Source organism: Canis aureus, chromosome 25, assembly GCF_053574225.1.
Source record: "Canis aureus isolate CA01 chromosome 25, VMU_Caureus_v.1.0, whole genome shotgun sequence".
NCBI lineage: Eukaryota > Metazoa > Chordata > Mammalia > Carnivora > Canidae > Canis > Canis aureus.
In genome coordinates this window covers 8,148,836-8,161,566 of record NC_135635.1, presented here as the reverse complement: position 1 = coordinate 8,161,566, position 12,731 = coordinate 8,148,836, and the positions used below count along the sequence as shown (strand labels likewise).

Here is a 12,731-nt window from a genome sequence, read left to right as displayed (position 1 = left end):
AATTCAAGTATGGATGCTGGCATTATGAAGAAATAGTGAAATCTTGCCCTTCCCCAACCATAGCTGTCCCTTTATTCCAATGACTTACATATTTCTTAGCAGTCATCTCTCCCAGTTTCCTCAACAAATTCCTCTACTCTTCTTTTTCTCTTATCATTTTATGTATTCTTTAAAAAAGCTTTTATTTATTTATTCATGAGAAACAGAGAGCCAGAGAGGTAGAGACACAGGCAGAAGGAGAAGCAGGCTCCATGCAGGGAGCCCGATGTGGGACTCGATCCCAGGTCTCCAGGATCATGCCCTGGGCCAAAGGTGGCACTAAACCGCTGAGCCACCCAGGCTGCCCATTTTATGTATTTTATTCTTGGCATTATGTTTAGTAGGTGCTCAACAAATGCAGTGTTGTATTTTATCTTTATAAGACAGCTCTCAAGCCCAAAGCAATAATATTAACTGCCTGAGCCCTCTGGTGACTTGAGCATGTTTTTCTGGTGCTGAAGGATACTCCATTAGGTAGCAATTGCTGTGTAATAAATGATTCCACAAGTTAGTGGCTGAAATTTCAAAGTTTCAGTCTGTGAAGCGGACACTCAAGAGCAGGTCAGTTGTGCATTTTGGCTTCGAGTCTCCTATGAGGTTGGAGTCAGCTGACAGTTAGCTCTGTAGTTATCTGATGGCCTGACTGGCAAGCCCTGATTCGGTGTGGGAGGGGACTACACAAAGATGTGAATGCCAGGAGGTGAGGGTCATTGGGGTCTATCCTGGAGGCTGGCCTCCACAGAGGGGCTGTCAGCAGTGAAAACATTTTATTGCAAAAAACCCAATATGCAATGAAAAGTGGCTTAAGTAATAAGGACTCACATACTGTCCCATATAATAGGAAGCCGATAGGGCAGTCATAGGGTTAATTCTTGGGCTTGATAATCTCCTCAAAGATTAAGAGCTCACCATCTCTTTACTCTGACATCTTTGGCATGCTGGAGATGTCTCCTGTCATGGTCACATGTTGGCTGCAGTGGTTTCAGGGGTCATATGCAGACTTGGCCATATCCACAAAGAAAGGAATGTCAATTCTGTGAATCAATTTTATTATGAGAGATAACATTTCCTGGAAGTACTATTGTAGACATCTTAGGTCCTACTGGCCAGAGTTAGGTAACATAGTCCTGCACAAAAAATACAAGATGCATATTGTGAAGCCATATGTTTGGAAGCATTACTGTTCTGCAGGTACACACCTCACTTTGCAGTCAGAAAAAGAAAATCATGGTGTCCCCGGAAGCTCAAATTAAAAAAAAAAAAAAGAAAGAAAGAAAGAAATAAAAAGATTAAGGTAATTTTACAGATATTTTAGTATCAATATATTCAGTTCTGTCAGGACTATAGAACGTTCCAGAGTGTCAGTACTCTGGTTTTCTTGTCTCCTCCCCAAGGAAAGGGGGGGAAGGAATGGCTTGAATAATGACCTTTTTGTGGTATTTATCCATTGGCCTTTTCATGTGACCCTGGGATAGTCTATTTGCTAGGTGTGATATATAATAATGAAAGTGAAAAAGAAACAGCGTCAGAAAGATGAAGGATTTATTGACCATAGTTCTTTCACTGGATAAACTGACACCTGCTAATTAGCAATAAGTGGCTTGGGAAGTGAAATGTGAAAGCAAAATCACAGACGAGAATTCTCGCGTGCCCGCTTCCAGGTTATTCAGAACGTGCCAAGTTCTCACTAAGAATCACAAATTAAGCTAAGAAGACAAGATGTGTACATACTTAGTAAAGAGAAGATTTATGTTTTATGGAATAGAGTAGTACGTACGCTCCATTCCTTAGAAAATTGGAATTTTCACTCTCTTAAAATTCTCCAAAATAAGGTGGTTTAAAAATACCTTTATTTCTAGGCTTGTTAGTGGTCTGTTTTCTCGCCCAAGGAGAAATGACAGCCAACTGCATGATGTGTTCTACTCAAACCACTCTTAGGCCACAGTAGACTTGGGTCAGTTTCTGGATCTTTCTTTGCCCAGGGCTAAGATACTCAATTAGGGATTTATTAAAATTAACATACCCGAAATTCTGGTTCTGAGACGGAAAGCATTTTAATATCTGAGCTTGGTTCTGGAATCCTGACTCAGGTAAAACTCCCGGTTTTAGCAGAAATCTCTGGCACCCCGTGTCTGATTACGATGCCTCCTCCCTCCAGCTCCAAGTAACCCTCACGTTGGGGACATCTGGCGCTAATGCCACTTCTCATCCCCACCCCGTCCAGGGACATCCGTCCACCCAGAGGGGTCGTGCACAGCCCACCGGCCGCTCAAACCGTGAAATGCATTTGCTTTCTGGAGGTGAACCGCGCGCATCACACACCCCTTGGGGGGGGGGGGATAATGTCATTGTGTAGCCACGTGTCAGCCCTGGGGGGGGATGAGGTCAACCGACTCCCCAAAGTTGCCGTCTCGGGAATGAATGTCGTTCGCGGTTGGGAAAGCGAAGCAAGGAACGCCACGGGATGGAGAAAACAGCTTATTTGCCAAGCAAATGAGCAGGGGGGTTAGGCAGGGGGTTAGGCAGGGGGAAGCTGCAAGAAAATTGGGCCGAGCGTGCGCTTTGCTGGAGCGACGACGCAGTGCGTTAAGCGGCGCGGCAGGCAGGACGCCGACCGGAGCGGCCCTCCGCCTTTGTCCTCCGCGCCACCCGAGCTGGGGGGGGGGGGGGGGGGGCGTGTCCTGCGGATCTGGGGTGGCGGCCCCGAGGGCGCTTGCGGCGCCCCAGAGGCGAAGGCGGAGGCGCCAGGATGCCAGCGGGCTGCGCACAAGGTCGGGGGCAAGGCCGCGCGGCGGCCCGGAGCCCCAAGGAGGGGCGCGAAGGAAGCGAGCGCGGCCAACCCGAGGGCGAGCGGCGCGGGCGGCGCCAGCCCGGGGGCCGCAGCGGGCGGGGCGTGCGCAGCGCAGCCCCCGGGGGACCGAGGAACCTCCGCAGGGGCGGGGCCGGGCCGCGGCCGGAAGACGGGGGCAGGCGGGGGGGGGGGGGCAGGCGGGGGGGTGGGCGGCGCGCGGCGCGGCGAGGGGGCGGGGCCTCCGCGCGCAGCCTCAGTAGGTCTCCGGGAATTTTCCACTCGAGCGCCGGAGCCGCCGAGACGCCGCCCGCCTCTGCGCACCGGGGGCCCACGTGACGGTGATTCACCAGGCGCCGCCTCCCGAGCCCGAGGCGGGGAAGCGACGGGGAGAGGAGCGAGTGAGGAGAAGAGGAGGAGGAAAAGGAGGAGGGGCGGGCCCTGGAGGTGCGGAGGCCCCGCGGCGCGGCGCGGCGAGGGGGGCGGGGCCGGGCGGGCCACGCTGGCCTCCGCCTGCGACGGGGAAGCTAGACGGCGCTCGGACGGGGACGGCACGACCGGCCCCCGGCTGCGTGGAGGAAAGGGGCGGGCGGGCCTGCGGGTTCCCGCGGAGAGAGCCCCGCCGCGGACATCGCAGTGCGGGGCACGGCGGCGCCCCCGTGGCACGCGTCCGCGCGTGTGTACGTGGCTCCTGACGTGGAGAGCCCCGGCGGCGGGGCGCGCGCGCCGGACGCACGCACGCACGCACGCACGCCGGAAGCGAGGGTGCGGCCCCGGCCCGACCCGCGTGCCCCGGCAGGCCCGCGGGCGCTGGTGTGTGCGCGCGAGGCGGCCCTCGGGGCGCGGGCCCGGCCTTGCAGCCGGTTCCACATGAGTCCCCCGTGGACGCTCGGGAGGCGGCGCCCCGGAGGTTTCCTGTGTCCGCCTGCTGTGTTGAGTAGCCGCGGCGCGGGCACCCCGGCCCCGGCGCTGCCCTACAGGAGCGCGCCCAACTGTTTCATCTCAAGTGCGTGCCCTTGTTTACGTTCTTTCTAGTAATTGTGGCCTTTTTTTTTTTTTTTTTCCCTTCCTTTTCCTCAAATCGTCCCATCAAAGAGTTGGAAGCAAATTAAAAGGAAAGAAATTACCAGCCTGAATTAGAAAGTTGAGATCTTTGTTTACCAGCTGCGCTGGCTGCGGAGGCATCGGGGGTTTGCTGTGTTCCGGGTCCCCTGGCAGCCTGTTCTGGGGCCTTTTCCTCTCTTTTCCACCTCGAGGCGAAAGCACGGGCTAGAAAAAGCTGCTGGACCTGCCCGATGCCTTTTCTACGCTTTTTGTTTGACTTTTGCACCAGAACAGTGTATATTGTTTCTGCCGTTAGAATTCTTGTAACTGGGATCCCTGGGTGGCACAGCGGTTTGGTGCCTGCCTTTGGCCCAGGGCACGATCCTGGAGACCCAGGATCGAATCCCATGTCGGGCTCCCAGTGCATGGAGCCTGCTTCTCTCTCTGCCTGCGTCTCAGCCTCTCTCCTCTCTCTGTGTGACCATCATAAATAAATAAAAATTATAAAAAAAAAAAAAAAAAAAAAAGAATTCTTGTAACTAAAAAGAATAGCTAATACTTGTGTACTGCTTGAGATAGGTGCTGTCTTGTTTTTTTTTTGTTTGTTTGTTTTTTTCCCAAAAATTTTATTATTCATGAGAGACAGAGAGAGAGAGAGAGACACAGGCAGAGGGAGAAGCAGGACTCGATCCCAGGACCCTGCAAGGGAGCTGGATGCAGGACTCGATTCCAGGACCCCAGGATCAGGCCCTGGGCTGCAGGCAGAGGCTCAACCACTGAGCCACCCGGGCTGCCCTGTTTTAAGTTCTTTATAAATATGTGAGGATTCACTTATTTATATATGTCAACATATTTAAATTCGTCAAGTCTGTGAGGTGGGGGTTCCTTCTGTCTCCTTATACGCCTTATCTCATCCCTTACAGCTAGGGAGGTTGAGGCATACATAAATCAGATAACTTGGCAAAGGCCATCCAGCTTGTAAGTGGAGCAACTGGAATTTGAAGCCAGGCTGTTGGAGATAAATCCCACGCTGTGGTCACTTGCTATGGAAATTTCCTACCAACAAACATAATTGTATTGAAATATTAAATTTACATTTTGGCAAGATTCCTTCCTCCCCCCCCCCTTTTATTCATTTAACCTTCCTGAAGTTTAGTTCGAAGAACTGTCTAAATTTAGTTTGAGTGGAAAACCACACACAATTTAAAAAAAGAAACGAAGAACTCCTGCATTCCAAGGCAGTATTACATGTTTTATACATGGAAGAGTATTGACATATTTGACCTAGGAACTTCTTTTTCTCTGGAGTAGTGTTTGTCTTCAAAGACCTTTAGCCCCTAGGAAGTGGTGTGAGACCTCCAGGAAAGTGAGGATGAGGCTTCTCAATTGTCAGTGTTGGATAAGTATATTGATGGAAACATACTCAAGAAGTGAACACCCTTGAAATGGTCAATGACATAACGTAAAGTGAAAAGGAAATTTCCAAAAGAAACAGTAATATTGGGTACATTCACTAAGAAGGTAACTATGGGTTCCTTCCTCCCTCCGTCCCTCCCTTCTCTCATTTTTTTCTGGAACCTTCTTTTCTGCCCTCAAAACCTCCCTTGACCCCTTCAGGATTGGCTTAGAAGCCTCCTGTGTGTGCTCACTTGCCACCCAGAGGCTACTGTGGTGGCACCTATAACTACACTGTATTCTCATTGCTTGTTCACGTGGCTTTGCCTCCTAGGAGATGCCTAAGTTTCCTGAACGGCAGACATTCTGTGCTGCTCAACAGTGTGTCCCCAGAGCTCAGCACAGTTGTTTGTCCTAAAATAGGGACTCAGTAGTACTGGTTAAGAGGGTGAGTTTGCATCAGTCTTATCTTTTTTATTTTTTATTTTTTATTATTTATTTATTTTTTTAATTTTTATTTTTTTTGCATCAGTCTTATCTTGTAAAGATGTACTGAATTGAGTTTTAAGAACCAGGAGACCAATGTGCCCTTGGGAACATTGTCCATTCTTGGTCCATACTGAACTCCTCAACCTCCTTTCTTTCTTATATTTCCTTGTATTCCCTATCGTTTAAAAAAAAATTTTTTTTTTAAAGATTTTATTTATTTACTCATGAGAGACTCAGAGGCAGAGACATAGGCAGAGGGAGAAGCAAGCTCCTAGCAGAGAGCCTGATGCAGGACTTGATCCCAGCACCCTGGGATCACAACCTGAGCCAAAGGCTGTCGTTCAGCCACTGAGCTGCCCAGGGTCCCTCCATCATCTTTTCATTTGATACTAACTGCCCAATGCCAGGGATATATATTTTGTTTCACTATATATACTACTGCCCCACTTGTTATTTTGCACCTAATAGTTTTCTTGGAGTGTACTAAATAAGAACAAAAACAACTGAAAAATTCTGTATGGTTAGCCAATTTTACTTCAGTACCTAATTAATGTTCAGAGGTTTATTAACCACAGGTTTAATCCTGGCCTCACAATTTGGGATCCTTAGAATAATAGAATCATAGGATTTTTTATTGCTGTAGGGGGACCTTATTAGTGCTCTGTCTGATGCATATCTACTAGCCACACAAAGTTGTTTAATTAAAATTAAATATAATAAACCAAGTTCTTCCTAGCATTAGCTAAATTTCAAGTACTCAATAGCTACATGTGGCTGGTGGTTACCCTATTGCAAGCACTGAAATAGACATTTTCATTATTGCAGTAAATTCTGCTAGACAGAACTGATAAATTACAAAAAATAGGTCAAAGAAGAGTTTATTGGCTTAAACATACCACTATTGCTAAAAATATTTCAGATTGCTTAGTTCTTTTACATGCAAAGAACATCACATATTTCAGATGTCTTACTCCTTGTAGATAACACTTTCTTCTTTAACAGTTGTGTTTAAATTAATGCAAATTTAAACCTATTCAGAAGGAGTGATGGTTCAAAACGATTTGTCTTTGTTTTCCGTAAAGTGACTATTCACCCTTTGTTCTCTTTCTCTGAAATAAATAAATCTTTAAAAATGGAGGGGGCGGGCAAGGTTGCCCAGTCAATTAAGTGGCCAGCTCTTGATTTTGACTAAGGTCGTGATCTCAGGGTACTGGAATTGAGCTCCCCATGGGGCACCACACTCAGTAGGGAGTCTGCGTGGCATTCTCCCTCTCTCTGAGCCCCTACCCCCACTCATCTGCACGCTCTTTCAAATAAATAAATCTTTTCTTTTTTTTTTTTTTAACGATTTTATTTACTTATTCATGATAGACCTAGAGAGAAAGAGAGAGGCAGAGACACAGGCAGGAGAAGCAGGTTCCATGCGGGGAGCCTGACACAGGACTTGATCCTGGGACTCCAGGATCGCGCCCTGGGCCAAAGGCAGGCACTAAACTGCTGAGCCACCCAGGGATCCCAAATAAATAAATCTTAAAAAAAAAAAAAAAAAAGTAAATATTCACCCCCAACGGATCCTTTGTGAATCTTAAATGTTTTTCTGTGTAAAAGCACTCTGATCAACTTGAGTCACTGCACAAGTTTGACATTCATTAGATTCAGCTGTACATTTTAAGCTCACATGATTGAGAAACTAAAATAGTAATGTTGGTAAAGGACAAATGCCAGATAGTTTTGGAATGACCAAATATATATTTAATGATATCACACATGCAATACAGACAGTTGTCAGTTTACAGACACTATTCGGAAGCAGCCCCAATATGAAAGCATCCTGGCATACCTTTTTAAAACTCTTTCTTAGAACAGGTAGCCAAAGTAGCTATTGCGCAAACAAATTAGTAAATTAAAAAAATAAAGATAAATCTTGAAATTCTGAGAAAATGTATAGCTTGAGTTGTGGAGGTAATGCAAAAGCTATGAAAAACCCTGGGGAATTAGTACAGGTAATTTCCACAGTGGAGCAGATTTGCTTAAGTGGTAACCCCCTGACAAAAATAGTCCAGTACCACCTTTCCCCACTAGGCCCCGCCCCTCTTTGCCCAGCCAATCCCACTCCCTTCCAGGGTTTAAAAAATCCTCCGCTTTCATTTGTACTCCAGTTTAATTTCTGTCCAAAGTTTTGTGGTTCAGGGCAAGTTTGCCAGCTTCTGTGAGCCTCAGTTTCCTAAACTCTAAGATACGAATAATAACATGCTAATTGTTAAGAACTAAAGGAAAATTCATGTGAAAATATATATTTTTAAAGATTTTATTTATTTATTCATGAGAAATGCAGAAAGAGGCAGAGGGAGAAGCAGGCCCCATGCGGGGAGCCTGACGTGGGACTTGATCTTGGGTCTTTGGGATCATACCCTGGGCTGAAGGCAGCGCTAAACCGCTGAGCCAAACCACTGAGCCACCCAGGCTGCCAGTGAAAATACTTTAGAAATTAGAAACTATATAAAAAGAAGGCATTATGATTACATATATTAATAAAGGTCAAAGCCATCCCTCCCCTGAAGGTTAAATAGTTATCAGTCACTGCATATGATGGGAATCTGGTTCATCAGAATATTTACACCAGTTGATGCCTTGAAGTTTCTTGGGAGGCAAGGGTATTCTGGGAGGTGAAAGATTTAAAAAAGGAGCTGGAAGGCAGTGAAAACTTACAAAATTTGGAAGGAGGCCTGTAGGCACTAGTGTCTGTCCAACTAAACCCCCCCAAGACCCATGAGGCAGAAAAATACCATATATTTTTAAAGATTTTATTTATTTACTTTAGGAAGAGAGCACAAGAAGAGGTAGAGGGAGAAGCAGACTGCCCCCTGAGCAGGGAGCCTGATAGTGGGGCTCTATCCCAGGATCCCGAGATCATGATCTGAGCCAAAGGTGGGTGCTTAACCAACTGAGCCAACCATATGCCCCCCCAACCAAGTTTTATTTTAAAGAATGAATATAATTGCTTGCATTTTCCCTCTACTTCCTTCTTCTGTTTCATTGATTATTCCTAAGGCTTAAGTTTCTCCTTTACGTTTTAATTCATCTGACATAGCACGTTTTTAAAAATTTAGCGTTGCTTGCTTTGATTTTCCAGCTGTCTTTTGCTGATGGAGCTTCTGTGAAGGGCAAACTCAAAATACAGCCCGCTGCACAGCACGGGGAGGAAAGTGGTGCTTGCTATGGGGGGACCTGGGCAGCTACACCTTTAGCCCTGGCAGAAGCAATGTGGGTCACAGCTACTTGCTGGGGTAAGGCAGAGGCAGCAGTAGTTAGACCAGACCAGACCCAACCAAGCAAAAACAAACAAACAAAAGGGAGAGAGCGAGAAAGAGAACAGGGGAATGGAAGTGGTGAAGAGGAAGGGAAGGCCACCAAAGACAGGAATGGATAACATCAATGGTTCTAAGTACAGTTCATGTACCGACTCATAAGCCACATGACAATACTGTGAGGCGAGCTGGATTATTATTATGCCCATTTGATAGATGAAGAAATTGAGGCCCAGAAATGTTGAGCAACTGTCCGCAATGTCACACAGCTCCTAAGTGGTACAAGTGGGATTTGAAGTCAGCCAGACTGGCTCTGCTGTACTTGTAGTTCTCAAACTTTCTGGACTTAGGACTCTCCCCCCACCAATCCCTGTACTTTTAAAACTATTGAGGACTGCAAAGGGTTTGTTCAGGTGGGTTTTATCTGTTGATATTTGCCATATTAGAATCTTAAACATACTTAAGTCATTGAAAAATAACAAACCAATAATGTGCTAACATAAATAATATTCTAAAGTGAAAATAGCTCTATTTTTTCAAAATAAAAACATTTAGGGAGAAGGATGGCATTGTACAGTTTTGCAAATTTCTGCACCATACCATATCCCTTTTGGTGTGATGGTGGGTAAGAAGTGGGAAGGAAATGAGAGAGACTGAAAGGTATAAACCATGGGAACTCCAAGCCTATTTCAGTGAGCACCCCATGTGACCTGTATGAGGAAGAAATGATAACTAAAGACTTGTCTGAATAGGATAGAGCAGCATCTGGATTTGCATGCCTGTTTTACTCTTCAACAGGTTGTTTGGAATCCCTCTTCCAATCTACATACACATGCATCTATATTTGCATGTCTGAGGTTCAGTAAAAAACTTTGAGTTTTTTTTACTGAATTGGAAGAGATTTTCAAGATTTATCTGACTAATTTTATGAAGGGAAGCAGTTGAGGCTGGGCACAAAATCAACATCACTGGCTGAGCTACTTACTGGTTAATGGGAAAACGGGGGCTAGAACCCAGGTCTCCTGTCTTCTCATTCCACTTCAGAATGTCATGTCACGGGGATTAATAAATCTTTTTTTTTTAAATAATAAATTTATTTTTATTGATGTTCAATTTGCCAACATACAGAATAACACCCAGTGCTCATCCCATCAAGTGCCCCCCTCACTGCCCGTCACCCATTCATCCCCACCCCCCGCCCTCCTCCCCTTCCACCACCCCTATTTCTTTTCCCAGAGTTAGGAGTCTTTATGTTCTGTCTCCCTTTCTGATATTTCCTATCCATTTCTTCTCCCTTCCCTTCTAGGGAATTAATAAATCTTATTCAGCCATTAGATAAATCTGTTTCCACCAGAAAACTTGTGAATTGACAACCGCACAATCTATAGTCCATTCATATGCTTTATCAATGACATCGTGAAAAATTGCTCATCTCTGAAAATTGCCTCTCCCAAAATGTCTTGGTCTGATGTTTTGTTAGGACTAGTTACAATTTCTTGCTTATTGTCTTTTGTTTCACAGGTTGTGCTGAAGAGAATATGGGCTTGACTTTGGAAAGAGTAAGGATAGGAGACCCAACGGTTCTGAGACATCTGAGAACCACTGATTGGCCAGTCTGTTATCTGCAGGATCTACTTTTCTTAAGGATGAGCATATTTTGGTCCATAGGTTTCCAAGACAAGCACATTCCTGCCAACATGATCCCTGGACAAGCTGTTCTGGAATTTGAACTTGCTACTGAAAAGGGGTTAAGTCCAGGACACACACACTCATTTCAGTGGGGGGTGAGCCATAGTTGGCTATGTTAGCACCTCATTATACAACAGTTTCAGAATAAAGTGATTCCAGATGTGCTCTCAGCAAGTACCTAGTACTTATGTTTTTAATCCATTAGGCTAAAATCCACCTTTCTGAATATGGGAGGAACCTGAAGTTAGTTAATTAACTAGTAATTCCTAGTTACTTTATAAAGTTGATTCTAAATTGGCCATAATTTGCAGGATACTTTAAGCTAGCTGATTCCAACCTTATAAAACATAGATATTTACACATACATACGTGTATTCACACACATATGTATCTGATTAGGATTAGAAGTTCATTTTGAGTACCAGTTTGATGAACATGAAGTTCCTCTGTCCATCTAAGGAGTAGTAATTTAGTTTCCTTCTTCTGACTAATGAAACTGCTTGTCATTCTGAAGACCAACTTCATGGGAAGTCCTGGTTAAAGACTCCCCCTCTCCTTTGCCTTTTTTGTTTGTTTGTTTTAGATTTTATTTATTCATGAGAGACACAGAAAGAGAGAAAGAGAGGCAGAGACACAGGTAGAGGGAGGAGCAGGCTCCATGCAGGGAGCCCTATGTGGGACTTGATCCCGGGACTCCAGGATCATGCCCTAGGCCAAAGGCAGGTACCAAACCGCTGAGCCACCCAGGGATCTCCACTCTTCTTTGCCTTTTTAAACACAGTTGACATTTTTCACTTCATAAACTTTGTAACCTGAACTTATAAACAAGAATTAAAGAGAAAAAGTGCCAAAGGTCTTCTTTGACAAGTCAGATTATTGTTAATATGGGATTTTTGTGTCACTTGGTTCTGGAAAGTGAGGAGCTGAGGGCGAGTATTTCACTTTGCTTTAAAATATTTCAGATTTGGGGCACCTAGGTGGCATGTTGGTTGAGCAGCTGACTCTTGGTTTCAGCTCATGTTGTGATCTCAGGGTCGTGAGATCAAGCCCCACATCCAGCTCCACGCTCAGTGTGGAATCTGCTTGAAGCTCTCTCTCCCACTCCTCCCAACCCCACTCTCTCTAAAATAAATAAGTTTTTGAAAAAAGTTTCAGATTTGTCTGCAGAAAGTATGTGAGTTTTTTTGTTGTTGTTTTTGAATACAAAGCAAACCTGGTCTTTACTTACTGTAGTTGAGAACATTGCATTCTAATAGGCTCTTTGATGTGATACTAAACATATTTTTAGGGACACCTGGGTGGCTCCGTGGTTGAGCATCTGCCTTTGGCTCAGGTTGTGATCCTGGGGTCCTGGGATCGAGTCCCACGTCAGGCTCCCTCCGGGGAGCCTGCTTCTCTCTCTGCCTGTATTCGTGCCTCTTAGGAATAAATAAATAAAATCTTTTAAAAAACATTTTTAAAAATTTAGGCATTGTATCTGGCTTTCAGGACAACAACATTTATTTGTCAAAGATTTTAACCTAGGACATTATTCACTGGGTGGAGATATTGGAAAACATATTTTTCAGACATACCTGTTTTGTTGCAGCTAAAGTGGCAACCACAGCGGGCAATTTAGATTGGAGAATGGATTCTGGATCTAGACTGCCTAGCTTGATTCCTGGTTCTGCTTTTTGCTAGCTATGTGCTTCCATTTTCACAAATGTAAAGAATGAATAATGACTGGTGAGGATTTAATGAGTCCATGCTCGTAAAGAAAGCACTTAGAACTGTGCCAAATACATATTAAACACTTACGCAAGTGTTTATTTAAACAAATAAAAAAAAATCTCAAACTTTGTCTTTGCCCAGTCGTAGATGCTAATATCGAGTACCAGCAGAAGCAACATATCAGTAGTTAAAAGAAAAACAATCCTTGGGATTAATCCACTGTTGTGAAGACTTGTCTTCTAGGTGCTTCCATTCAATGGGCTAAAGCT

At 45.0% G+C, this 12,731-nt stretch overlaps 2 long non-coding RNA genes across 9 annotated transcripts in view; one reads left to right on the top strand and one right to left on the bottom strand.

The window, feature by feature from the left end:
• The first annotated feature begins 3,084 nt into the window (after positions 1–3,084).
• Positions 3,085–11,607, top strand: LOC144296941 (uncharacterized). Of its 2 annotated transcripts, none has more exons than XR_013363879.1 (3): positions 3,085–3,274; positions 8,577–8,683; positions 10,585–11,607. It is a non-coding gene; the product is annotated as an uncharacterized LOC144296941 (long non-coding RNA). The 2 variants fall into 2 exon arrangements; XR_013363880.1 differs by lacking the exon at positions 3,085–3,274 and adding an exon at positions 3,616–3,833.
• Positions 10,287–12,731, bottom strand: part of LOC144296943 (uncharacterized) — a 37,592-nt gene continuing 35,147 nt past the window's right edge. For all 7 annotated transcript variants that reach the window (XR_013363891.1, XR_013363888.1, XR_013363886.1 and 4 more), the window contains one exon: positions 10,287–12,729. This is a non-coding gene — a long non-coding RNA (uncharacterized LOC144296943). The remainder of the gene's footprint in view (positions 12,730–12,731) is intronic.